General features: G+C 41.5%; 1 protein-coding gene across 3 annotated transcripts in view; it reads left to right on the top strand.

Moving 5' to 3' along the window:
• Positions 1-233: 233 nt before the first annotated feature.
• The window catches only part of LOC131136925 (forkhead box protein N3-like), a 90,106-nt gene continuing 64,437 nt past the window's right edge, over positions 234-25,902 (top strand). Inside the window, exons 1-2 of one of the 3 annotated variants that reach the window (XM_058085546.2) lie at positions 234-706; positions 879-962. The gene's annotated coding sequence lies outside the window, so the exon portion shown is untranslated. Of the gene's footprint in view, positions 963-25,902 lie in introns of all 3 variants that reach the window. The other 2 variants (XM_078794520.1, XM_058084695.2) reach the window with 2 other exon arrangements.

Raw genomic sequence — 25,902 nt, forward strand, 5'->3', positions numbered from 1 at the left:
TAAAAATGCAAAGTGTTTTTCCATTTCATGTTGGTTGCATTTCCGGGTATTTTTTTATTTTTACAATTTTTACAGCTACAGTACAGTACTTTGTATTCTCTCTATGCATAGACGATCTTGGACTTAACCTCTCGTGTACAATAGCATTCTTTCACTGAAAATAACTGGCGCTAGGACCCGGGGACGACTTTTTGTGGGAAGTCCGCTGTGCTGTTGGCGGGGCAAGGCAAGAGAAACCAACACACAACCACGCACACACACACACACACGCGTACACAATCACACGCACACGCAACTCAGCTCACAGAGGAGAGAGCGCAGAGCGGGATAAACAGGAGAGAGAGAGAGAGAGAGAGAGAGAAAGAGAGAGAGAGAGACTATCGGAACGCAGCGGCTTGTGTGTGTGTGTGTGTGTGAATGCTTGTGTGTGTGTGTGTGTAAGGTAGGCTAGGTTTTTAGGTACGCGCTCGCTCGGCGGTAGAAACGACTGGCGTGGCCGGGCGGACATGGAGGGACACGGGAAAAACGCTGGGAAGTGACCGAGCACCGAGGGCGAAGAAGGGGGGGGGAACAGAGACGATAAGGGGGACGGAAGGACGGATATACGAAACGGGAAAGAAGGAAGAACCGGAAGGACGGAAGCAAAAGGAGACGAGAAAAGTCTGACAAGAGGATTTGAAGAGCGTGAACGCAGCAGGATCATAAGGTGACTTGAATGTCTCTTGTGGTTTGGTTTATTTATGTGTGTGTGTGTGTGTGTGTGTGTGTTGTGTTGACATGCGCGTGGCTGTACACTTAAAGGGGAAACACTTCACGTGTGGAGTGTACATGTGCCACACTTTTTAAACTCTCTTGCTTGTTAATTTTTGTGTAAAAAGTGTCTAAAACCAGCTGACCACTGTAAAACTGGAGTGAAGGGGTCCAAAGGAGTGAACACAACAAACACTCAAGTAAACCATGAGGTATGTTACACTTCCACTAACACACACACACACACATGTTTTGTGTGTGTATTACTTTAAGATACATCAAAATAAATCAGCTCTCCAAAAAAAAAAAAAAAAAAAAAATCTTGACTGACAGTAAACGCATCATCATAAGTTGTAGTAATTCACTGTATGTGTGTTGTCAGACAGCTAACAGGTTGGGGGGAGGCAGATCTGATCAAACGCACAGCAACAGAGGAGAGAGCGTGGCACAGGCTGAGCAGCAGCACATTGGATTACACACACACCAATACACACACACACACACACGTACACACACACTCGGTGGCCAGCAGAACAGCTGGGAGAAATGAGTGTGTCAGTGCCTGAGAGCGTTTGACTTGCATGCGCCTGCCTTTGCACGTGCAGGACTGTTTGCCTTTGTGTTATATGCTGTTTTGGTGCAAGTGTGTGCCCACCTGAGGCTGTGTGTGTGTTCATGTGTGTGTGTGTGTGTGTGTAGGGAAAGAATGTTCATGTCGTCTCCGCAGACAGTGTCTACCATCGTCTCCCCCTTTTTGGTTTGCAGAAAAAAAAAAAAGACTGGAAACATAAAGAAAAGATGTCCAAAGAATAAAGCAGATGAGATGATTAATCCCCTGGCGAGAGATGAAAAAAAAGGGAGGATGGAGATTTTTTTAGGACAGGAGGAGGAGGAGAAATGGAAGGAACGAGGCGGAGATGGAGCGAATGATACAGGGGGAGGGGGGCCCTGACGTGCTCCCTCCAGGAGTGCTCAGAGTGCCGCTCATTCATAATTCACCTCCATGGCAAGCATTCATTCACATATTGACCCCCCCTCTCTCTCTCTCTTTTCCACCCCCCCACCCACCCCCCCTATGGCTGCGCTCAATGGAGTTCTCAACCCCTTTCCACCTCTCAGTGTCTCTCAATGGACACCCCCGTGGCGCGCTGTTCAGTTAGCCCTGAGCCCATAAACCGCCTTTTTTTTTCTGACTTTGATGCATTTCATTTTCCCAGAAAGCATTCCCGTTTTTTTTTTTTTTTTTTTCCGACTCTTCACGCACACACAGCAACGCTTTTTCAACCGGAATCTCTGATGTGAGATTAAGTTGTGTAAATTGAATATTGAATTCAGACTCCACCCCTAGACACAGATAATTGGTATGGATGGCTCGGCGGGTTAGTGCTCTCACTACAAGTGTTGTTTGTCGGATTCCCCCCCCCAACGCAGCTAAAGCAGCCTATTATGGATCTATAATTCATGTGTGAATGAATTGAATAGTCTGTGTTTGGATAAAAAGCATCAGACTGCTTTTCTTGGATGCCAGGGCCCTGATTTATTCAACAGCAATACTCGGAAAATGCTGTTTTTGATGTTTCTGATTGTATTACTTGTGACTGAAGATAAACCATTTAAGACCTGCCATAATACATAATCAACCGTAATCTACAGTATATACCATGGGGGTCACCAACGCTGTGCCCGCGGGGCGCTCATGCGCCCACGTGGACCACTTAAGGCGCCTGTGAGGCATCTTCTAAAAATAGCACCGGTCACAAATTCATTCATTCATTCATTTTCTACCGCGTTTTCCTCACGATGGTCCGAGAGGCGGGGTACACCCTGGACCGGTGGCTCAGCCAATCACAGGGCACATATAGACAAACAACCATTCACACTCACATTCATACCTATACACAATTTGGAGTCGGCAATTAACCTAGCATGTTTTTTGGAATGTGGGAGGAAACCGGAGTACCCGGAGAAAACCCACACATGCACGGGGAGAACATGCAAAGAGATGGCCGAGGGTGGAATCGAACTCAGGTCTCCTAGCTGTGAGGCTCTCGCGCTAATCACTCGTACACCTTATTTTCCTCTTATTATGTCTACTATATTGGGTAATGTGAGTATAAAGTTCACTATAGGGGTGTTACTTCATGTCTAGAGGGCTCTAAAATTCATTTTCTACTTCTTATCCTCACCTGGGTAACATTAATTAATTAATTCATTCATTTTCTACCGCTCATCCTCACAAGGGGATGCTGGAGCCTATCCCAGCTGTCTTCAGGCAAGAGGCAGGGTACACCCTGGACTGGTGGCCAGCCAATCACAGGGCACATATAGACAAACAACCATTCACACTCACTTTCATACTTATGGACAATTTGGAGTCGCCAATTAACCTAGCATGTTTTTTGGAATGTGGGAGGAAACCGGAGTACCCAGAGAAAACCCACGCATGCACGGGGAGAACATGCAAACTCCACACAGAGATGGTGGAATTGAACCCTGGTCTCCTAGCTGTGAGGTCATGTAGCCCTTCATACTATCCGTGCTCACAAAGTAGCCCTCGGCCTCAAAAATGTTGGTGACCCCTGGTATATACCATGGAAACAAATAGTTCCTGAGGAAGTATTTGGGAATTTTACGTGTTGTTTTTTTTTCTTTGGAACTTCATGCATCATTTAGAATCAGTCTATCGGATGAACGTTAAGGTTGATTTCTAGTTGTGGTTAGTTTGCCATTTTAAACAGTATGACTTGGCTTGTCACTGCCACTTTTCCACTGACATCGATCATGTGATAAGTACCACACTACTATTACATAGTCCCCATTTTGCGATAAGTGTTGAAGTAGCGTATACACGTGCTAAACATTATGCAGAATGGAATGAGGTTCCCCAAGGCTGGGGAAGTTTGCTTCTAAAGTGCGGCAATTCGCTCATCTTTGATGCCTTTGATGCGGGTGGTTTCAACTGCTTGGCTATCTTGCCAATGCTTTCACATGTTGATATGCACATATTTAGGAACACAATCCGGAAGGTTGGAGTTAGTTACTTGCAGTTGTGTTTTGCATAGACCGTGTCCAGGTTTAGGTCAGAGCTTCACGTTGTGATAGTTTTTTTTTTTTTGCTTTGTACAAAAGGCTTATTAAAGTTTTTGCTCAATTCATAATGTCACATTAGAATTGTGGAATTAATTGTGGAAGTTTTTCTGGCATGGAAAATGTCGGACATAAGAAAACGACAGTAACACTGTGAGTCTATGTTTTCAGTCATTCATTTTGCGGGGGGTGCTGGAGCCTACCCAACTGTCTTCGGGCGAGAGGCGGGGTACAAACTGGACTGGTTGCCAGCCAATCACAGGGCACATATAGACACCATTCACACTCACATTCATACCTATGGACAATTTGGAGTCGCCAATTAACCTAGCATGTTTTTGGAATGTGGGAGGAAACCGGAGTACCCAGAGAATCCCCACGCATTCACGGGGGGAGAACATGCAAACTCCACACAGAGATGGCCGAGAGTGGAATTGAACTCGGGTCTCTCAGCTGTGAGGCCTGCGTACTAACCACAATTTCAACAAGAACATTAGTTCAGCGTTTTTGTTTGGACGCGTTTCACTGCAGCACACAACTTTCCGTGGCAATAAACCTGCAAGCAGTATGTAAGAGGGTGGGATTGAACTCGTGTCTTCTAGCTGTGAGGCCTGTGTGCTAACCACTCGGCCTGGCTGGGTAACAATTTTGACAAAGGCAGCTCTAACCGTCGTTTTTGTTTGGACTCGTTTCACTGCGGCACACAACTTTCCGTGGCAGAACAGAAGAGTTGTCGTCTATTTTTGAGCTGTCAATAAAACTGCAAGCAGTATGTACTCCACACAGAGATTATATTTTTTAATTAGATTAATAATTATGATAGATTAATCTCCATTATTGCATCAGTCCTAAATCTAAGTAACAAATGGACATTTTTCCTGAATATTAGTCAAGTATATTTGAAGTTAGGTGGTTGTTTTTGAAGTCACATTTGATCACATGTGAATTCTGTGGTTGTGTATCCGATGCAAGCGATCTTGCGGCAAAAAAAAAAAAAAGAAATTTGGCTGTTTTGTCTGTGGTTTTCCATGTTTTTGGAATTTGATTTGAAAATCCTCGAGTGAGGCAGGCAGGCACAAGTCAAAGCTGAAAGTGCATTTGCTATGCTGACAGCTGTTGTAGTTTTTTTTTTTTTTTTCCCACAGCCAAAGCGAAGAACACACGGTTCATCCAAAAGAGCGGGACTACTTCTCACAGAATTCTAGATCAGGACTTACTCCGCCTCGGCTGTTGTCAAGGGTTTGATTCCCTCCAGATCCAAGCGTTAGCAAATATAGTAAAACTAATTAAAGTCATTGTTCGCACCCGTCAGAGAAAAAAACCAAAAAAAACAAATCATTGCATAGTCAGTTGTGATTGAAATCTCGTGAGTTGCGTAACTCTTGATGGAATAATTTTCACAAGTCCCAGATGTCATCAGCACAGGCAATTATTGAGGCTCAGTCATTTGAAGAGAATTTAAACCGATATATACCTCATATCCGACTGACTGCAGGTCTAAAAATAATAATATCACTGAGGCCAGAACAAGATATTAAAATTAAACCCTTTTTCAAAGTCATATTCTATATTTTAAGCAGTACCTATGAACTCTATCCTTCTGACCCTGAGGAGCGCCTGGTAAAATGACTTGTTTGTTCTTTTCACCAGAGGTTCTGCTCATCATATCTTTTTACAAGTGTAAATCCTCGCGTCGATGCAATGACCTTGGTCGCCATGACAACTGACACTGAAGTGGACCAGCTTAACTCTATTAGTTCCTACGCAGCAACCCTAGAGGACAATGAACTGCTGTTTTTAACGCTTAGAGCAGCGGTACAAGGCTGGGAAAACTGAAGCGGAGAGTGAGAGTGGAGTCTCAAGTAACATGCAGCAGAGCACCGGGTCACATGACAAGCAAATATGTATACGATTGTCTGTGACAACATTTTATAGAAAGATTTTCCACTATTTTTAATTTTTTTTTTTGCTTTTTTTGCTGGGTCTCAAACACGCGACCCGCGGGCCAAATGTGGCCCACAGGACACTAGTTTGAGGCCCCCCGCCTTGATATGAAAGTTTAATGTTAGTGCGGCCCATGCAAGTTTGATATGGATGCTGTATGGTATCATGTACCCAGAAAAAACTATTACATTTGATTAATGTTCATGTTAAAGGTTAAATAACTGTTAATAGTTATCCTCCCTATCCGTGTGGAAGTGGTAAGTTTTTGGCTATTTAAGTTTAAAGGAAATAACTTGCGGCCCGGTCTCACCCAGACCCGAGCTCCAGTGGCCCCCAAGTAAATTGAGTTTGAGACCCCTGCTCTACAGTGAATTGCAAATTGCATAAGCAGCCAACCAGACACCAATGACATTTTTAGTCCACTCTCCTGTATACGTTACTGTGATATATCACATATTGCATTGTAGTATGGAATTTCTAATGAGCACAAGGGATGGGCATTTTTAAAAAATCTAATTTTACAATAAATTGATTTTTTTTAATGGAATGGCTACATATAAATGGTCTGTTTCAATAGCGGTGTTTTGTTGAGTTGAATTATTCTTCCATTATAGTCGGGGGTCTCTGTGGGCAGCGGTCAGGTGTCACTCAGGAAGGAAGCGACTGTTAGAGCAGGCTCTTTGAAGTGAACGAAGGGAAGCTGGCACTTTGAAATGAATGAGTCTGGGTTTTTTTTTTTTTCTGTTAACGCAGCACATGATTGGTCGATATGTGTGGTGCTGTACAGTATGTGTTGACAGGATTGGGGGGGGGGGGTGGGGGTGAGAAGGTGAGGAAAATGAGCAGTAAGAATCAAAAGCTGTGCAAGTTTGTTTCTGAATGCAATTATTGGAGAAAGACAAGCTAAAGTAGTTTCCTGGATGCTATTGTCGTTTCTCTGTAAAATAGTTGGAAATGTACAAATAAGACACTCAGATTGGATGGATGGATGGACGGATGGATGGATGGAAATAGCATTTATTGATCTTGTCATTTATAGAGAGGTGCAATGGAAATTGTGCAATCATCCGTCCATACATATATACACCATATTATACAGTGACACCAGGGGTAGACAGGACAGTATGATCAGGCAAGATTAGCGTTAAAAAAAAGGGGATAGTGATCCCAGCGCGGTCGACCACAGCCACATGCAGCCAATCACGGCTCAAGCCGTAGTCCGAGGTATAGCGGTATAGCGAAGGCGTCGGGTGATTGAAGTGATGCATGTGCAAACGCGCTTATGAGTGTCTTTGGATGCACGTAAGAAGTTCCCCCCCCTTATTGCGATAACACGGCAGTTGCCATGGAGACGTCCGTGGATGAGCCCAGACAGGGACAACAAACAACAGGTGTCGGTGAAGAAATAATGGAGGGTCAGAGCTTTTCGTTGTAACAATCTCCTTTTTTGAGAAGTTGTTGACCTTGGTTAGCCGTGGGGGTTAGTGGGTGGGTGGGGGGGTTCACCAGGGCAGTGCCCAATCCAATCAACAGCAAACCTTTATTGTAATATTCCATGTTGAGCATAGAAATAAAACCATGTAAATATGATAGAATGATATTTTGACTAGGGGTGTGTATTGGCAAGAATATGGCGATACGATACGTATCACGATACTAGGCTCACGATACGATATATCACAATATTGCTAACAAGGCGATATTTTTTTGTTTTTCTTGTAGTAAAAAATTATTCCCTGGAAAAATTGAATTACACCAGCAATATGCACTTACCTGAGATGCGACCCAGCCTTGCCCAGACCCTAGCTCCAGTGGCCCCACAGGTAAATTGAGTTTGAGACCCCTGCCATATGCAGTCTATGATAAATGCCTAAAAATATCTATACATTACTTTTAATATTGATGGAACGAAGTATCGCGATATATCGCCGAAACAATATTTTCTTACACCCGTAATTTTGACATGAGTTCATTTTATGCATAGAAGCTAAAACAACCATTCTGACAAAGAGAATCAGCTCACTAAAAAGAGCTGAACTTTTCATCACTAATCAGGGCTCGACAATAACGATGTACCGATGACCCGGGGCAAGTTAAAACAAAATTCGGGCAAGTAAATCCAATCCGTGATATTCCCGTCGGGCAAGTGCACTTTGGCATTCCATACCGCCAAGAGTTTTTTTTTAAAAAAGCGGTTCTTGTTGGGTGTTGGTAAAACACGGACTGCGTAATTCCGGTGGTAATTGGCAAACCAATCCTTGCAAATCTTGAAATGAACCAGAATCAGAATCGTTTATTTTGACCGTGGTCCACAGTCTGTGTTTTACCCACACCCGTTCTTGTTCGCGATCAACCAATCAACCAATCTATCATGCCAACATGGTCTAATTCTTCAACAATTCGAAGTGGTCACAATGAAACACCACCGAGTGCTGATTTTGCACAAGCTACAAAATCTAGCGGTTCCATTTCTCTGTGTATTTTTCTCACCTTTGCTTCAAAAAAATTATTGTTTGACCATTGAGCATTTTTTTCCGGATTAAAAAACACTTTACTAGTACACAAATGTGTCTATTCAATAATGTTTCATTGTGGTGCACAAGTGCCGAGAAGTCTCTTGACAATCCGGATTTCCATGCAACGTCATGATCTATGTAGGAAAACAACCACAAGAAATGATAATCATTTAATTTGAGATTTTATTTGAGATTCTCATGTGATGCCACAAAAATTTGATGATATTATTATGGCGGTCTTTTCATTTTACAAGTTCGGGCAAGTAGTTCTCACCTTAAGGATTCCCCATAGGCAAGTCGTTTTTGTTTTTAATGTATTGCCCTGCTAATGGACAGCTCTTTATTAGTGATATCTATCATATTGTTATTCTTGGACCACAAACGAGTTCCGAGACTAAAGACCGGAAAAAAAGTCAAGGTTATTATGTCTTCTGGAAAAATTGAGTTGAAAGCAATGTTTTAGCACTGCAGGTTCTCTCAGGTTCCGACCAGCCTTGAATAGATAGACGCTATGAAACAGTGTGATTGAATGAGCTCGGCCTGAAAGAACCTTTCCGCTTTAAGTCCTGCTGAGCTATCGCTGCTCGAATCCCGACATAGCGATATACAGAAATACACACATGCATGAGCGCAGACCCAAACGATGTCGGCCGGTGTAAAAATAAATCTCACAAACAGACAGAAGTCGGTGATGTCATGTTTGGTATAAATCCATAACTGACAAATTTGGAGGTCATGGTGCATCAGCTGCTTCGGTTTTGGCTTACTTTTTTCGATGCTTTAAAAAAAAAAAGGGGGGGGGGTGCGGAGTTCAAGGAGATGCTGTTTGTGTCTCCTTGTTTGTGTGTGCCGCAAAGGCATGCACAGAATGATGCTGCTGCGGTTGCCAAGCAACACAGCAACGTGGGCGGAAAGGATTTCCTGTCCTTAGGAAGCTTTTGTTTATGAGACTTTTTTTCTGTGCATGCGTGCGTGTTCGAAAACTGAGCACGCATTTTTTTCAGTCTTATGCTTGAGTGCTTGCGTTTTAATTTCACTCTGCCTCAAGTGGAAAACACGAGTAAAAAGTCACTGAAGACCCACACGTTGTATACACACTAAAAAAAAAGCCTTTTCTGGTCTGTTGATTTTGGATGCGCATTGCATAACTCTTCAAGCCGGGTCGGATGTGAACTCCGTACCCCCTCCTATTCTAAACCCCAAACACTCTCACTGTGACACGCCTCCCTGCTAATGATGTCATCAGCATGCCTTGTTTTTTTTTTTTTTATGTCTCCGCTCACACATGAGATTGCAATTATGTGTTCTTGCTCTGCAAGCAATCCCAAAAAAACACACAGTGTCTCAGTCCTGCGGGCGTTGGACCTCGAGATTACGTAATTGACATTGAGTTGAATGGGATGACGTCAGTATTACTCTTTTGCTTGCCTCATCTTTCTGGTTAGCTACAGTGATGTCATACATGAGGTGTTGATATGACTAATCAAGACTCGGACAAAAAAAAAAAAAAATTTTTTTTGTTCCAAACTTTCTTCTGGCCCCTGAGCCTCACCCCCGCACCAAAGGTTATAGACGAATTCGGACGTAAACTGACACCCCTGTTGTCTCCCAGCTTGCAACTCCATCCCCTTATTGCCCTTCGTTCTCAGGCGTTTGACCTTTCATTCATTCTCATCCAATAAAAGCCACAATAAGTCGAATGATACTATGCAGTGTTAGCTTCCCGTCCGGTTCTTATTTTAGCGGAAACGACACACCACGTCACAGAGAGAAAGAGAGAGGATATGTTAGCCTGCCTTTCGACAAAAATAACTCTTTGAGCTCACAGTCGGAGTTCTGTTTGAAGGCAGGAAGTGTGGATCTGTTTTTGTCTTACAGTAGTTTTAATGGATATTTTGGTAATTAGTGTGTGAGCCCAGAACTTCACCCGTCAGTTTTTAGTAGATCGGTGAATATTTAACACAGACAAAACAAACACGTTGTCTTCTCATCATCCTGTTCCACTTTATTTCTCTAACCTCAAACCCCAAAACCAAAAGGAAGTCATTCCACACACACACACACACAGTATAACAGTTTATGGAGTACTTGCATCAAAACAAGCATGCAGGATTTAAATCTCCCCACTTAACAAACAATAAGCTGAATTTTCCTATTAAACTGTTTACTGTTATGATGTTCCTACTAAAGCCCAACCACAAATTGTTTCTACAAGCCACACAAGGGGGGCACATTGAACAGACCGATATAAACACACATCCGTGCATAGAAAATACTCACACAAATTTGAATGCCCCGGAGTTCAACCAAATTTTTCCATGAAAACCACTCTTCTATAATAGCAGAAAATACAGAATTGGAGTCGCCAATTAACCTAGCATGTTTCTGGAATGTGGGAGGAAACCGGAGTACCCGGAGAAAACCCACGCATGCACAGGGAGAACATGCAAACTCCACATAGAGATTTCCAAGGGTGGAATTGAACTCGGGTCTCCTAGCTGTGAGGCCTGTGTGCTAACCACTCGGCCCGGCTGGGGAACAATTTCGACAAACGCAGCTCTAACCGCCGTTTTTGTTTGAACGTGTTTCACTGGAGCACACAACTTTCCGTGGCAATAAAACGTATGTAAGTTGGTATGTAAGAGGGTGGGATTGAACTCGGGTCTCCTAGCTGTGAGGCCTGTGTGCTAACCACTAGGCCCGGATGGGGAACAATTTCGACAAACGCAGCTCTAACTGTCGTTTTTGTTTGGACGCGTTTCACTGCAGCACACAACTTTCTGTGGCAATAAAACTGCAAGCAGTATGTAAGTTGGTATGTAAGAGGGTGGGATTGAACTCGGGTCTCCTAGCTGTGAGGCCTGTGTGCTAACCACTCGGCCCGGATGGGGAACAATTTCGACAAACGCAGCTCTAACCGTCGTTTTTGTTTGGACGCGTTTCACTGCAGCACACAACTTTCTGTGGCAATAAAACTGCAAGCAGTATGTAAGTTGGTATGTAAGAGGGTGGGATTGAACTCGGGTCTCCTAGCTGTGAGTCCTGCGTGCTAACCACTCGATTGTTGAAGACATTTCACCTTCAATCCAAAAGGCTTGTTCTGCTCTAAATTTTGGAGTGTGGAGTCTCTGGTGGTGTTGATCACAATTGGGTTGTGATTGTTAATAACCGCCCTGCATAAGAATAGGTCAAAAAGCTTGGTAGTGAGTACTCTTACTGTGGAATGACACAGTCTTTGGGGGAGAGATGTTAGATCACTGTTATAAATAAGACACAATGGCTTGAACACACTCTTCTTTTTAGAGTGGGCATTTCTTTTTTTAATGTAAGTAACTTATTTCAGATGTTTTCATTGGTCTACCATATCAAGGATTTGGACATTGTTGTCTTCAATGGACTGCTGTTTCTTTTTGTGTAAGGGTCGCTAATGTAGAGGTCATTGCTACCATATAAACGACATTGCTGAGTTTGATTCCAGGGATTGGGACTTTGGGGTGAACTACCACACTTTGTATCAGTTTTGATGCCCCTTGCTAAATTTGGGTATCCTAACTGGGCCTGGACTAAATTTGAACAAAGCATCTCGGAACTGATTGTGTTTCAAATTCATGGTTCCGCTATCTTAATGATCCCTGGAGAGGCAATTATTAGATGCAATTGAAGTTGTGTACCGAATGATGATTTGTGTTTATTGTTCATAAGTATGCTGAATTGACACCCAACTGAAGTAAATGTACACACACACACACACACACATATGCACCCCCACCACCGAGAGTCTTAGAGCCTTAGTCAGCGTCTGTGTGTCCATGCGTGGGCCTGTTCCCTGGCAATGTAAGGGGAAAAAATACCTTCCCATATGATGTAAGAACCCCTGTGTGTGTGTGTGTGTTTGTGTGTGTGTGTGTGTGCACATAAATACAGGCTTGTGTGTGTTACGTTCATTCTTAGATCGAAATAGGGTTTATTCTTGTATTATGATTCCACAGCAAGTTGCAGTTTATTTTAAGAAATACTCTCCTTTTTGTTCCTTGACACATAGTAGTTCAGTATTATAGTATGGTAATGTTTCTTTTCTGTGATGCGCCAATATTATTTGTATACTTTTACCCAAAGGATAATTACAGTAACACTATTTGGAAATAACAGGATTTCACATATTGGGATTTATTACACATTGTCACCTTCCGCGCCACCTGGTCAGTTTATTTCCCATCCCCGTCATTTTTCCATTCTCTTAATTTTGTCACCTGTTCTCCTGTAGATCATGTGACTTCTTAAATATATTCTTAATATCGGTCCTTCCGGAATTAGTTCCTTGTCTGTTTACTAATATAATTAGTAATATAATAATTTCCTGTGCTTTGGGACTGTACCTGATTACTTTAACAGCCTCCCCTAAAAAAAAAAACAGTTTAAGAACTACACACTAATTGTAAAGTTTCCTTTTTTGTTATAAGCGTTTGAAAGAATGTGGAATTTCAATCTGGCTTTTGTCATAAGCTTAGTACTGAGACATACCAGTGAAGTAGCTAATGAATTGCTCTATTGAGTATGCATAGTCTGGTGGGGAACATGTGTATGATCTGGAAACAATATTAGACCGTCATATGGAACATATAACCTTGCAAAAACGGTTTTATTTCATTTGAACATGCATCAGATTACAATTGAATGCATCACATAATCAGTTCACAGTTCCACATGTCCAAAAGGAGTAGGAAGAAGCAAAGCTTATTAAATCCTACCCCTCCATCTGGTACTTTTACAATCAGTAACTGTTACATTTGTTCACTTCCTGCTTTCCATAATACAGTTTAAGGTTTTTTTTTTTAAATAATGTACCTCGTACCGAAGTACAAGGTGATATGAGCATCCAATGACATAATGGGTACCATAGTAAGTGTCAATATAGTGATATATATAGCACATCATGACTGGTTCAAGACTCTTCATCCTTGTATTTAGCAAACATCAACTGCTTGTATTGTTTCTTGAATTGGCTCATCGTTGTGCATTGTTTGATTTCCTTACTCAATCCATTCCATAGTTTGATTCCACATACTGAAATGCTATGGCTAGCATAACGTAGTCCTAGCATAGAAGTGTTTCAAATGTACTTCTTCCCTGAGATCATATTTCTCCTCTCTTGTAGAGAAGTATTGGATGACATTTTTAGCTAATTGGTTATTTTTAGCCTTATGCATTATTTTAGCTGTTTGAAGATGAACTATATCAGCAAGTTGAAGTATTTGTGATTTTAGAAATAAGGAGTTAATATGTTCTCTGTAGGTGGCATTATGAATTATCCTTACTGGCCGTTTTTTGCAGTACATTTAGCGGTTGAAGATTGCTTTTATAGTTATTAGCCCATATTTCCACACAATAAGTAAGATATGGTAGAACCAGAGAGCAATAAAGAGTGTGGAGTGATTTCTGATTGAGAACAAATTTTGCTTTGTTGAATATTGAAATATTTCTGGTCACCTTATGTTGTATATTTGTATTTTTTAGGTAATTGGTTATTTTTAGCCTTATGCATTATTTTAGCTGTATTTGTATTTTAGAAATAAGGAGTTAATATGTTCTCTGTATGTTCTCTGTTCACCAGTTGCTAACTTCCTAGCAATGGTATAGTGTGTATGGTGGTCTGAGATGCATTCGAGGCATATCTGCATAACTTTGAGAGCAGCTGCAAACCAGATGTCGGCTATCAACATATTCATCATTGTTAGATTTCGATTTGGTCAGGGTCGGTCGGGCAGGTTGAGTGCGGTTGACATTGTGTGTCTACTGTGTCTGTGGCCAAGCAACCCTGTCACAATACCCGTGTGACCTTTTGACCCTTGCCGAGTCTGCCGTCCCCGTGTCACGTTTTTATATACGTGTGTTTCTGAGGTGATGATGAGACTGCCGCATAGCAACGGAGAACAGCTGTGATTTCATGGTGGTTCAGTGTGCGTTTGCGTGTGTCCGTGTGTGTGAACGCTTCATGTATGTGTAAACCCACACATAATGGAAGCACAGAATCAGCACCCTTTACACATATACTGTAAAATAACAGTGAGCGGTCTTTTCCCTCAAGATCCATTCATGAAAAATATTCAAACCTCCCCTCGGCTTTGTTCAGTAGTCCTATTCATGTCTCTCTTGACTGCAGACCAAACACGGCTTGCCTGCTCCTTTTGTGCGTACCCACCACCATTGGTTTCCACATGAGGAATGTCCTTCGTCTGCCCGACCTGCACGCTCCCACTGAGCCCTCCATCAAACACCCGGGGCGGGTTCTTACACGGCGTTGGGGCCAATGAGGAAACAGACAGATAATGACATCAGTTAGTGTAGAGTCTTTAGGACCGGCCCCTCGAGGTGATTCGTCGCAGAAAGAGTGCTCTCGCTGTTATGATGATTAAGTGGTATATGAAGGGCTATCAGAGGAGAGCCCCTTAATGAAAGTGGAGCTCAGAGAGCACAGGCAGTGGCGGAGCTGTTGGAGAGCTACAGAGAAGGGACAGAAGGAGAGCAAAAAGTGGAGCAGGAGGGGAAGTGAGAAGAGTTTAAGGTGCGAGACAAAGCGGGTGAGAGGATGAAACGAGAGAGAGAGAGAGGACAAGGTGAATATTCAGCAGCTTTGTCCAGACTTGCTGACTCTGACTGTTCATGTTCTGAATGTAGCATGAGGCAGGCGGTGAGCGGAGGAAATCAGTGTAAAAGAGCAAAGGAGAAAGGGGAGCATGTGTCTGCGAACGCAAAAACAAATACGCAGGATTCAGTTGACCTTAATGCGTTTTCATGCAAGAATGCAATGCAGTGACTGTGAACGCTGGAGTTTCCCCCTCGTCGTCTCACAAACACGTGGAACGCCCTTGCCTCCGAGAAAGAGTCTCTCCTCAGCGCCTACCTTTTTTTTGTTGTTGGTGACGTGTTGCCATGGTTTTGTTACTGGATCCATTACCAGGGTCTCAAACTCAACTCACCTGGGGGTCTCTTGATGAATTCCAAAACAAGTACAACTGATCTTCTCAATGATAATTAATAAGAGCATGAACGGTTCTTCGGAACATATGCTTCTCTTACTGATAGTACATGTTGTGCTTGTACCGTCAATAGACACGTTTACATGAGGAGTTTTTCATCTTTCCGAAAACTTGGTATACATGGAAAGGAATATTCCAATCTCTTGTCGACATGCGCCGCTAGAATCAACCAGAATAGTCAATGGGGCATGCACAGTAAAACGTAAACATCAACATCACGTGATACCGACTTCCCCGAGTTTTTATTTCACTTGTCGGAATAACTCTGTATTGCCAGTTTTTGGTTCGTCCAGTCTTAAAATTTCATTTGGCTCAAAACCAAACTTTCCAGTGCCGATTGCTTGCCTCCATTTTTAAAACCGAAGAATGTCTGGAGCTGCGCATACGCTGATAGAACGCACCCGGGATAAAATGAAACGGGAAAAGATCAAATTCAATCGAGCTAATATTTTATAATTAAACTTACAGATATATATCGTATTTAAGCTAGCATAGAATGCTTTGCAAGACTGTGATGGTCACTCAGTAGCCATGTTTACTTGAGGAGTTTTTCTTCTTTCCGAATGAAATCTTTCCAAATAACTTTTCGGTATACATGGAAAGGAATAGTCCAATCTCTTGTCTACATTCGCCGCGATAATCAACCAGAATAGTCAATGGGGCATGCACAGTAAAACGTAAACATCAACATCACGTGATACCGACTTCCCCGAGTTTTTCTTTCACTTGTCGGAATAACTCCGTATTGCCAGTTTTTGGTTCGTTCAGTCTTGAAATTTAGTTTGGATTAAAAACAAACTTTCCGCAGCAGTCCAGTGCCGATTGCTCGCCTCCATTTTTAAAACTGAAGAACGTCTGGATCTGCGTGTTACGTCATATCTGAGCATTCGCTGAAAGAAAGCAAATTTAAACAGGAACAATTCAATCTTGCTAATATTTTATAATTAAACTGTTTTATATAGATATATATTTTCTGGACTTATGAATGGCGTATAGAAGGATTTATATTCTGTTCCACAGGTGGTGCTAATGCACACGAAAGCTGCTTGCCAACCGCCAATAAACAACAGAAGAAGAAAAACACCACAAAGAAGAACGCAGTCTGACAACTTTCCGTTTGAGCGGGTACAAGATAACTCAATCGGATTGGGGAAAGGAATATTCCACCCCTGGGAATCCGATTATAATTTCATTCGGATTGGCACTTTTTTTTCGGAATGAGGTGTACACAAAGGTTACATTCTTTCTGTTTGAGCAAATAAACCGAATACAATTGGAATATTTGGTTCCATGTATACGTGGCTATTGTAGTTAGTTCATTGAGTTCAGTGCTTGCCATTGTTTACCTAATTAAAGAGACTCATACTTTATGCAACCTAAGTTGTTTATACAGAAATTAAAAGATTGGCACGGGTCGCACTAACACTAAACTTTTATGTCCAATTTCCCATTCAAAATGTTGTCAGCAAGTCATCCGTATTGAGGTACATTATGTAAATATTGACCTCATTTCTTGACCGTACAGAGTAAGTAAGGTGATGTTCACATTATTGCCTGAGAGAAAGTGTGTTACATAGGCTGCCTATTCTTGCAAACATTCTGTTTCCATTTAGTGTATCAGTTAAGTGACTGGGTCACTTAACTGATTTTTATGCAGCTGGTGTTGGATTGATTCCCACTCAATGGTCCATTCCCAATCTGTGACCCTGAACAGGATGAGTGGTATCGAAAAGGCACGGAAAGTTGGATGAATGGTTACTAAAAGCTGTAGACACAAATGACGAACGAACACAACTCAAATTGAATTTGTTTGTCATAGTATGCAAATCGGGCGGTCGAGCGGTTTAGCGCGCAGATCTCACAGTTTGGAGACCCGAGTTCAATCCCACCCTCGGCCGTCTCCGAAGTAGTGGAGTTTGCATGTTCTCTTCGGGGACTCCAGTTTCCTCCCACATTCCAAAAACATCACAGCTAGGAGTTCAATCCCACCCTCGGCCATCTCTGTGTGGAGTCTGCGTGCTCTCCCCGTGCATGCGTGGGTTTTCTCCGAGTAGTCCGGTTTCCTCCCACATTCCAAAAACATGCTAGGTTAATTAGCGACTCCAAATTGTCCATAGGTATGATTGTGAGTGTGAATGGTTGTTTGACTATATGTGCCCTGTGATTGGCTGGCCACCAGTCCAGGGTGAACCCAGCGTCTCGCCTGAAGACAGCTAGGATAAGCTCCAGCACCCCCGTGACCCTTGTGAGGATAAGTGGTAGAAAATGAATGAATGAATATGCAAATGGATATTGATTCCATACTACACCCACACATGACACTAGTCAGTCATGGGTTAATATTACAAAAGCCAATTAAGCCAACTTGTGTGTTTTTTTTTGGTCATCGGGAACAAGCCGATGCACCCACAAGAATCTCAACACTGTACCACAGTGTCTGTATTTAGGGTAAACATTCGAGTGGGAGTGTGTGTGCCAACAGATGGACCTTTTTTTCAGTTTATCCAACAAACACTACTGTCGCTGCCGTGCACTTGGCACCGGGCAGATGGATACGTCAGACTTTGCTTCCCGAGTGCTGGCATGTCGGGCAAGAACATGAGATAAGGCTGCAAAAAGGGGGAAGCGAAAATGTTGAAATGGAGCCATAACGCTACTTCTTGAGGTCATGCGTAATTGTTTCTTATAGCTCAAATAATTTTTTTTTTATCATATTTCACCGTACTATCAAGCTAAAGCATGTGCTCTATTTAAAAAAAAATCACTGTACAGAGGCAGGAAGGATGCCAGCCCCCCTCTTTTAACACATCACCCCTGGCTAAAGGAATGTAGCAGAAAAATCGGCTCCAGATAGAAGATCAGAGGCTCTAATATGAACCACATTGTGTGTTGTTCACCTGTATCCCATCTCCTGTGTTCTCCGCATCAGGAGTGAACAGGCTTTGATGAATATCTACAAAGAGATTGCGGAGTGCCAATTTATCCAGGTATGTTATCTAAAGCCAGGTAATTTGGGAATTCAATTCACTCATAGGGGCGAGCCAGGGGAGCTTGTGGTATTTATCAACCTAAGCGGCAACTAAAAGGGGGGGTTCAGGAGCCATCTAACCAAATGGCTGACCTCATAGGCTGGGGGTTATCGCATCTTAGAAACGTTCCCTTCATCCTGATTCATTCCTTAACTACAGCGTCCATGGAAGTGTAAGAAGCGTAGCCATGGCCAGGCCATGTCTTTAGCCTTGAGTTACACGTCTAATCACGGCACCATCAACCCTCGTCTCTAATCCTGTTGGCAGGGCCTGTCAGCTAGCATACGCTAAAAGACGGGGTGACTTTGAAATGTTGCTAATGACCCTAGGATATAAGTCCGCTCTCTTTTTTTTTTTTTACGCCCACTCACTATTTTTCCTCTTTCTTGTCTTCCTGTGTCATTTGCGCTCGCAATCATGTTCGTTCTTCGTCATTCCCGCGCTTTGCTTTTTGGGATTAGAAGATCAGAGTCCGAGGGTGGGATTTAAGATTCAAATGTCCAGTGTTGAATTCCGTTTTTGCCAAAAGAGTTGTCCAACATCGTGGCTCGGATGGTCGTCTCTCAGTCGGAATGTTACTGGTTCAATCCTCCAACGACCATTTTGAAGTAAACTTTCGTACCGTGACGCGCTATTAAAGAGTACGCAAGTGAACTTCCATTTATCGTACAACACTGTCTCGGTTATTGTGCGTTACAAACTTGTACGTTATTTTTTGCCATGAGATGAAACTTATTTAACCGCATATCCGTGGATTTGTGGATCCGTGATTCCGTGGACTCAAGTTAATGTTTGCTAACATTGACAAACATGGATGTGTTTAACACAAAACACAACCGCATGCTTAGCTACTACTTATACTAACTCTTTAAGTATGCGGTGTGTCTACACTGGCAGTAGGCGATTTTTGAGTATGAGAAGTTCCCGGATGTATACTGCATTCGGCAGAAATGTTGAGTATTTATCATGAGCTTACTACTCAGACTCAAATTACCCAGGATGAAATGCGGAAAAAAAAAATTGAGCAGCAGGATGGACCAAACGGCGGATATGTCAAGCAGGATATATTGCGAGTTGTTTTGCTTCTTGTTTTCAAAGTAAAAGCAGTGATTTATCACTATGTTTTTTTTTTATTTGTATGAGAAAAGTAAGGGAGTGTTTTATTTTGTGCGTTGGTCACTTCTGGCTAGCTTAAATTTTGCTGAATTCGTCCAAACAAAATTGTAAACGGTCGGTATTTGGACAAATAAATGGCACAATCGGGATCAAAACTGCCACTTTCTTGCCTGATTAAAAAAAAAATTAAATAAAGTGATATAGTTAAAGAGTTTAGAGCAGGGGTCTCAAACATGCGGCCCCCAGGACACTAGTTTGAGGCCCCCCGCCTTGATATGAAAGTTTAATGTCAGTGCGGCCCGCGCAAGTTTGATATGGATGCTGTATGGTATCATGTACCCAGAAAAAATTATTACGTTTGATTAATGTTCATGTTAAAGGTTAAATAACTGTTAATAGTTATCCTCCCTATCCGTGTGGAAGTGGTAAGTTTTTGGCTATTTAAGTTGAAAGGAAATAACTTGAAGGCTACCGTTTAGGTCGCTAGCTCTCTAGTTTGCGAGTTAGCATGTGTCTCAAGACCCTGCAGTTGCGCAATATGTTGTAAATAAAAAAAAGTATAAATGTGACTATAGTCGTGTTTTGTCATGTCTACAGGGCTCTAATAATGCTTTGTTCATTTTAATCTACCCACCAACTATATGTGGTTTCTTAAGTTTTTATTATTTGCCGTTTTATTATTATTATTATATTTATTAATTTATTACTGATTGATTTTCTTTATTCTTGATTTGTTTATTTATTTTTCATCTTATTTTGTGTAGAAAAATAAAAATTAAGATATTTGAGAACAGTGGAATGTTGTATCAAAGCTTTTATTGTAGAAAATCGGAACCAAAGCAAAGTTTATTGGTGGTGGCCCCCAGGTAAATTGAGTTTGAGACCCCTGGTTTAGAGCTAAAGTGAAATCAGCATCAGCCTGTCGATTTCGGGTCGGAGTGCAATGCATTGTGGGTTATCATGTTGTACGCTGTAGTGTAAACGCTTTGTATACTGTCTGATGGATTGGTTATGCACTATCGAGTGTGGATAGTATGTAGTAGTAAGTACGCGATTTCGAACACAGCCAATGTCAAAACCCTACGGATGTCTTATAGCCAAGAAAGCGCTTATTATGCGCTCCCAATAAGCAATACTTAAATTTCAAAAAAAGCAGGCTCATTGCCAAACCTATTTAAATCGTGACTAAACAAAAGAAAGACAGCTCCTTATTGAGTCTGCCACAAGCCCCTTCATTAACCGTGTAAACTCACCGTGAGAGCTTTCAGCTTTAAATAATTTTACAGCTGGCTCCATGAAGAGGGAGGAGGGCACATAAAGGCACTTTTACCTAATTCAGCACTGATCTCAGGGGTAGATAATAAAAAAAAACACATTCTCAGACTGTAAACAGTAATTTACCATCTACTCCATTTTTTGTTGAACAGTTGGAAGAAAATAGTGTGCGCTAACGCCGGACACAAATATGGTGGCAGTGATGAGAGACGTACTTCTAGACAGTAATGCATCTCAGTGATGTGGTGGCTTGGACAAAAAGAGCGGGGCCGTGGGAATAATAAACATTAACTTAATAAAGTACAAGCGTTTCAACGGGCAGCCATTTTATCTTACCTAAAGGAAAACATCAACCGTGCTTGGAAATGCTTTAAACTTTATAGGAAGACCATTTCATCTGTGCGTGTGACTTCCTTTTGCTGTTTTTTTTTGTAAAAACTTATAAAAATAAGTGAACATACAGAAAAAATAAAATAAAATTCAAATACTGCTCATGTTGCAGGCTAAACACACATCAGCTAACAGCTAGCAAACACACGTACACCAACTCCAAATGCAAACTAGCAGTAGCATGAAGTTAGCGAACTAGTGCTTTATACATCAAGTATACTTAAAAGATGATAATTTCCCAAGAAACGAGCTTTTAGAGCAACTTTCAGAGTGTTTATGAGGTTTTTTCGTTTCGTTTCTGCCGTGAGGCTAGCATGCTTTTCACCGAGCGAAAACGACAAAGCTTGTCTATATGTAAGAGTACTCACTCTCTAGTGGCCCAAAACGATACTTTCTAGAGAAGATTTTCACTCTGTAAACTTTTTAACCTTTTTAACAATATTTATTCGAACTTTTAGCTATTTATTACTTTCATTTTAACTAACTTATGACTGAAACATACAGAAAAAATATATTACCATTCCAATACTGCTCATGTTGCAGGCTAAACACACATCAGCTAACAGTTAGCTAACACACGTACACCAACTGCAAAGTTAGCGAACCTGACAAAACAAGTACAACTTTTGAAATAGAAAATGCATCTATTTAAGTGCTTTATACATCAATATACTTACAAAGACGATAATTTCCTAAGAAACGAGCTTTTAGAGCAACTTTCAGCGTGTTTATGAGGTTTTTTTGTTTTGTTTCTACTGTGAGGCTAGCCTGTTTTTCACCGAGCGAAAACGACAAAGCTTGTCTATATGTGAGAGTACTCACTCTCTAGTGGCCCAAAACTATACTTTCTAGAGAAGATTTTCACTCTGTAAACTTTTTAACCTTTTTAACAATATTTATTCGAACTTTTAGCTATTTATTACTTTCATTTTAACTAACTTATGACTGAAACATACAGAAAAAATATATTACCATTCCAATACTGCTCATGTTGCAGGCTAAACACACATCAGCTAACAGTTAGCTAACACACATACACCAACTGCAAAGTTAGCGAACTTGACAAAACAAGTACAACTTTTGAAATAGAAAATGCATCTATGTAAGTGCTTTATACATCAATATACTTACAAAGACGATAATTTCCTAAGAAACGAGCTTTTAGAGCAACTTTCAGCGTGTTTATGAGGTGTTTTTTGTTTTGTTTCTACCGTGAGGCTAGCCTGTTTTTCACCGAGCGAAAACGGCAAAGCTTGTCTATATGTAAGAGTACTCACTCTCTAGTGGCCCAAAACGATACTTTCTAGAGAAGATTTTCACTCTGTAAACTTTTTAACCTTTTTAACAATATTTATTCGAACTTTTAGCTATTTATTACTTTCATTTTAACTAACTTATGACTGAAACATACAGAAAAAATATATTACCATTCCAATACTGCTCATGTTGCAGGCTAAACACACATCAGCTAACAGTTAGCTGACACACGTACACCAACTGCAAAGTTAGCGAACCTGACAAAACAAGTACAACTTTTGAAATAGAAAATGCATCTATGTAAGTGCTTTATACATCAATATAGTTACAAAGACAATAATTTCCTAAGAAACAAGCGTTTACAGCAACTTTTAGCGTGTTTATGCGGTTTTCCCATTTTATTTCTGCCGTGAGGCTAGCCTGCTTTTCAGTGAGAGAAAACGACAAAGCTTGTCTATATATGCGAGAACACTCACTCTATAGTGGCCCGAAACAATACTCTGTAAGCTTTTTAACCTTTTTAACAATATTTATTAGAACTTTTAGCTATTTATTACTTTCATTTTAACTAACTTATGAAACGTATGAATGTCTTTTAGATGGGAAGGGTGGTGATATGTGACGCAGTGGAGCTAAGTAAAATGTGTAAACAAAAACAATGGAATGTGATTGAATCACACACGCTTAGACTGTGACGAGCTGTCATTAATTTTAATAACTTTTCGGATAATAACCGAGACAAAGTGTCCCTTGTCTACCTGGTTTTGCGAGTTAATGAATTTACTAGTAATGTCTCATATTTTAGTTATTTTAGTAGGGAAGCTCATCTAGTTGCTGTTGGCATGTGGTTATTTTTTTGTTTGTTTGTTTTTTTTTAGTGTGTGACAAACTGTCGGCCAGTGGCTGAGAGCCTGTGCTGCTGTTTGTTCAAGATAAGTCAAGAAGCCAGAGGGGAAAAAAAGAAAAGAGGGACACGGGGACACACACACACAGTCCTGCTTATTTATTTGAAAAATAACATTTTTGGAGCAGCTGCAGGACTTCCAGTTGAAAAACACTCTCAACCCTCAGTGTGTGTGGGGGGGGGGTCCTGATCATGGTCACTTCTTCATACAAGTTCACCATGCCTTTCTCCAGGCGTTTTTTTTTTTTTTTTTTACTGACCTGCACCCCTTCCGTTGCTGCTATCAAAAGCTCTCTTGGCTGTGCACTGTGTGCTTTGATATGTTATAGTGTTTCTAGCGGTCTTTCTTAGTCTCTCATTCAGTCTCACTCCGTAAAAGAGCATAGACTGCCAACAGGGAACCGGCTCACTGTCGGGGGGAGAAAAAACCCTTGAGAGGAAAGAGGGAAGGACTGAACACATATAAGGGAGGGGTTTGAATACGGTGTCCATGATAACACGTGTGTGTTTTCATTGTTGAAAACCCGAAGTATTATGCAGCAGTATTCATGAAAACAGAAAAAAATATATATAATCCGGAAAATCCATCTTTTCAAGCTTGCGGACGGTTTAAAACGGACTCAAGCAATCTGAGCGGAGAAGAACGAAGAACAAAAACGAGCAAGATCAACGTATACGTGCAGATAATAAATACTGCAGTCAGTTTTATTGGAAATATTTGATTATCAACGCCAAGCTAGCAGAGTTGGGGGTTGAGCCATGTGTCAAAAATAGACATTTTTATGGGCGTATCAAATGGCAGCAGTTTTTTTTTCTTCTCCCCATTCGCTGGTGGTCCTGTTAGGAGATGAACTGTATTGGTTTTGCAAGACCACTTTCCCAGGTTATTTGGTGAAACCATCTCTTATGAAACGAAACATCTGGCACGCCAGGTTGAGTAAAGTCCTGACTTGCTTTTCCTTTGCACACCTCATTTTTTTTTTTTTTTTACGAGGTACCTGCTTCTACTAGTTGGTTAATAAGCATATTGATACAGTACCACTCCCAGGTCTGCAGCAATCCATCAACCTTGCTTAGCATAAAATTTCTCATAAAAATGAAAAAAAGTTTTCCCAAGGCGTAAGCTTCCAAATCGGTGAACTTTTCTTACTTGCATATTCCAATACCCTGAAATTAATTTTAAACATGGTAATCTGAAGTTTAAGGGGAGGTTACATGATGTAAGTATTCCTTGACAAACAAGCAGCTTATCTGTCCGCCCAGTTCCTTGGCTGGTTGCCTGGCAACCATGCATGTAATGAATGCTCATGCAATTCCCCGGGACAAAATTATTTCTAGACAAAATACGATGCATTATCTTAAATCAGTGAACAGAAATTGATATTTTTAAACATATTTTCTGATATGTTGCCAACCAAACTGTGTTTGTCTGATTGATTTGGGCTAAACGATTACTCAATTAATTGAAGCAAGCTTCAGTTTAATCAACTAAGAAAAATCCCTAATTGGAATTTAAGACATTTTTCAGTAAGTTTTTTCGAGTATCATTTGGGTATATCATTGTTGTACTGGTTTTCAGTAATCATAATATGGTTACTCCATAGTAGTATGTACTGTGCATGCGCAGTGGAAGATTTACATGGTTTTAACGAACTAACTGACACGATCAGTCGCTAATCGCTAGTGTCCGTGTCATTTACAAGACGGAGGAGTGGATACCTAGCTCTCGATTTTGCTTTGTTGAGATCAGCATTTTTTTTTTAAGAGCACACGTCTTGTGCTGGAAGATACAGCCATCCCAAGAAGAGCGGCGATCGTAAATGTTGTCGACAGAGCTAGCGTAATTATCTGTCGGGATAATTATTTTTTTTCATTTTTCATTCATTCAATTTCTACCACTTATCCTCACAAGGGTCGGGGGGGGGGTGCTGGAGCCTATCCCAGGTGTCTTCAGGCGAGAGGCGGGGTGCACCCTGGACTGGTGGCCAGCCAATCACAGGGCACATATAGTAGACCATTAATGATGGTCAATGGATGCCCAAGCTAGTGCATTCATTGCCAAACAAGACTTTTGCTTCTCAGCATACTAAACTATGGTGTGTTCAAGGACTGCCTAACAACGTGCAAAATTAAAAAACATTATCAGTGAAATATGAAAATTGTAAATAGTTCATTCATTCATTCATTTTCTACCGTTTTTCCTCACGAGGGTTGTGGGGGGTGCTGGAGCCTATCCCAGCCGTCTTCAGACGAGAGGCGGGGTACACCCTGGACTGGTGGCCAGCCAATCACAGGGCACATATAGACAAACAACCATTCACACTCACATTCATACCTATGGACAATTTAGAGTCGCTAATTAACCTAGCATGTTTTTGGAATGTGGGAAGAAACCCACGCAAGCACTGTGAGACCATGCAAACTCCACACAGAGATGGCTGAGAGTGGAATCGAACTCGGGTGTCTTAGCTGTGAGGCTTGCGTGCTAACCACTCATTCATTCATTCATTTTCTACCGCTTTCTCCTCACGAGGGTCACAGGGGGTGCTGGAGCCTATCCCAGCTGTCTTCGGGCGAGAGGCGGGGTACACCCTGGA

Source organism: Doryrhamphus excisus, linkage group LG11 (assembly GCF_037039965.1).
Source record: "Doryrhamphus excisus strain RoL-2023G ecotype Guam linkage group LG11, RoL_Dexc_Guam_v1.1, whole genome shotgun sequence".
NCBI lineage: Eukaryota > Metazoa > Chordata > Actinopteri > Syngnathiformes > Syngnathidae > Doryrhamphus > Doryrhamphus excisus.